Raw genomic sequence first — 2035 nt, 5'->3', positions numbered from 1 at the left:
TTCTTTTCCAGGTTGTAGGAACTTAGGCCGCAGGCAAAATGCATCTGATATTTTAGTGGATTTAACCATATATTTTGCAATTTGCCTTATCTCCTTTTTCATTTTTAAAGTATTGTCAATTGAGGCCTTGATTGAGTTATAATGATTATGTTATTAATATAATTATGTTATGGTTTTGTAATTTGGTTGGTGTTGGTATTCCACATCAGAACACCATGCCTAATAATGGGAGTAAAGGGGACAAGTTTTTTTTCTGTGGACTGCCTTAAATGGGCATGTGGGGAGGGGCACCGGAGGGGAAGTGGGGAAGGGGACGGGGTTGCTGGCCCGGCTCCCTGCGAGATGACAACGCAGTTGGAGCTTCCGGCCTCCCACAGCTCCATCGGTGAGATTGGGGACTTGGTATTCTCTTTGTTGAAACTCTCTTGTTGTTGTTTAGCGTTATTAGGTTATTAAACTGCCGTTCATTCTCAGATCACCTTTTTCCTCCTTCATTTTTTTTTAGACCCAATCGCAATGTCCCTTCCCTTCCTCTCTCCCGAAACGCATGTGGCGGGGCCGCGCCGCGCCGTGCCGTGCCGTACAGTGCCGCTAGAGAAAGGGGGGCACTTTTGTTCCTGCTCCCCCAGGTTTGTTCCCACTGTCCCGGAGTGAGCTCTAGAGAGAACTCCGTGACAAATTAGTGTTATTATTTTATAGTATGGTAGTAGCTTGTCAATAAACAAAAAAGGGGGAATTGTGGGAATACAAGAAAAGCTGTTCAGCAGCTGTGGAGCAAGATAAACAGCGTGAGAACCAAGGACACCTCTGCAAGGAGAAGAAGGGTTTCACAGCTCTGATTGGATACGTCCCTGCATGGACAGTTGAAAAGTGTTTTGTAGAATGCTTTGTTGACATGTAAAGGTGGTTGGGAAAGTTGTGAGGGCGGACAGGAAAGTTAGAAAATAACAACTTGTGAGGGTATATAAGAGTTGTGAGAACTTGTAATAAACGATTTGGATCGTTCACATCTGAGTCCGTGCCTCAAACGCTGCAGTTGGGTACACACAGTTAATAAAAAATAAATAAAGAGGTTATTAAAACTATTTTTGTGTTCATTAACTTTTACATTCAGCAAAGAACAGTGCTATTTTTAGGCACAGTATTTTTTTAACTTTCTTCAAGCACAGTGAAAATCAAGAACACTGTAGATATTTCCTGTTTGGTACAGCACACTTTAATTAGGCCACTGCTTTGAAGGGTGATGATGCTGTTGCTACATCTGATATCTCTAAAGAAGATTAAAAAAACAAAACAACTAAAGGTAGAAATATTCTCTAAAAAACAGTATCTAAAATAGCTTGGAGTAATTCTATGACTGGACTGTGGAAGTGAATTTCTAGTGCTACAGTGCCACATTAGGAAAATCAAAGAATTTTATTTATAGCTCTTCCAGTCTAACAGCTTAAAATAACAACTTCATCTAACAGCTTAAAATAACAACTTCATCTAAGACAAAACAAATACCGCCATCACATGAGTGTCCAGCAGGGGGAGAGTAATAGGTCTGGAACCGCATTTGTTAAATAGCAGAGTTACAACAAACTAATCAATGAAAATACATTTCCAGGTCAAGATATCTCAGTCTGGATTATACATGCTCTTGTACAAACATAAAAGCTCTTTGTAACTCATTTAACCCTTTCAAGACCACTAGCAAAACTTAGGACAGACTCAGATCTTGAAAAAGTCATAATGTCAGAACATAACATGGCTATATTTTCTCCAGTTCCCAGCTACATCTCTTGGGACTACCTGGAAAGATAATTTGGTAGAGTTTTAAAGTATTGTTTTCTGGTACCTAAGCAAACCGCAAATAGTTCAGTAGTTTCAGTTCTGTGCCAGAACTGGGGAATATATTAAAGTTACTTAAAGGGGGAAAAAAAAAAAAAAGAAAAAAAGAAAAAAAAAATCTTATGCCATTTTCCCTCAAGAGGGGTGTATCGCTTGAATCTAAATTCAAGATACATCCTTAATCCACATCTTCCACAAAAAC

General features: G+C 39.4%; 1 long non-coding RNA gene across 1 annotated transcript; it reads left to right on the top strand.

Moving 5' to 3' along the window:
- Positions 1 to 293: 293 nt before the first annotated feature.
- Positions 294 to 1085, top strand: LOC146758662 (uncharacterized). Its single transcript, XR_014933739.1, has 2 exons — positions 294 to 385; positions 506 to 1085. It is a non-coding gene; the product is annotated as an uncharacterized LOC146758662 (long non-coding RNA).
- The last annotated feature ends 950 nt before the right edge of the window (positions 1086 to 2035 follow it).

Source organism: Coturnix japonica, chromosome 13 (genome assembly GCF_054131305.1).
Source record: "Coturnix japonica strain WE chromosome 13, WE-NBRP24, whole genome shotgun sequence".
NCBI lineage: Eukaryota > Metazoa > Chordata > Aves > Galliformes > Phasianidae > Coturnix > Coturnix japonica.
Note: the sequence above shows the minus strand (reverse complement) of the source record. Positions and strands in the feature narration are given on the sequence as shown.